The following is a 234-nucleotide window of genomic DNA, read 5'->3' as shown; positions in this document are numbered from 1 at the left end:
TAATAAATAAAACTATAGCAAAATATGAGTATAAGTTTAATATCCCTGACTCACCTGGTTGGAGCCATTCTGGGAGACCATTCCATTTTAAGCAGTTCCTGTTGACCTCTTTCCCTCTTAGATTCTGTGCCATGTGATCTTTTCTGAGCAGATCTGTGTACATGCATTGTAGAACACTCTCAGGGTGGAGGAAGGTCATCCACTTGCTCAGGCACCCAATCTCATCACCAGAGA

This window comes from Chrysochloris asiatica, unplaced genomic scaffold (assembly GCF_000296735.1).
Source record: "Chrysochloris asiatica unplaced genomic scaffold, ChrAsi1.0 scaffold00088, whole genome shotgun sequence".
NCBI lineage: Eukaryota > Metazoa > Chordata > Mammalia > Afrosoricida > Chrysochloridae > Chrysochloris > Chrysochloris asiatica.
The sequence above is the reverse complement of the archived record's forward strand: the minus strand, read 5'-3'. Positions refer to the sequence as shown.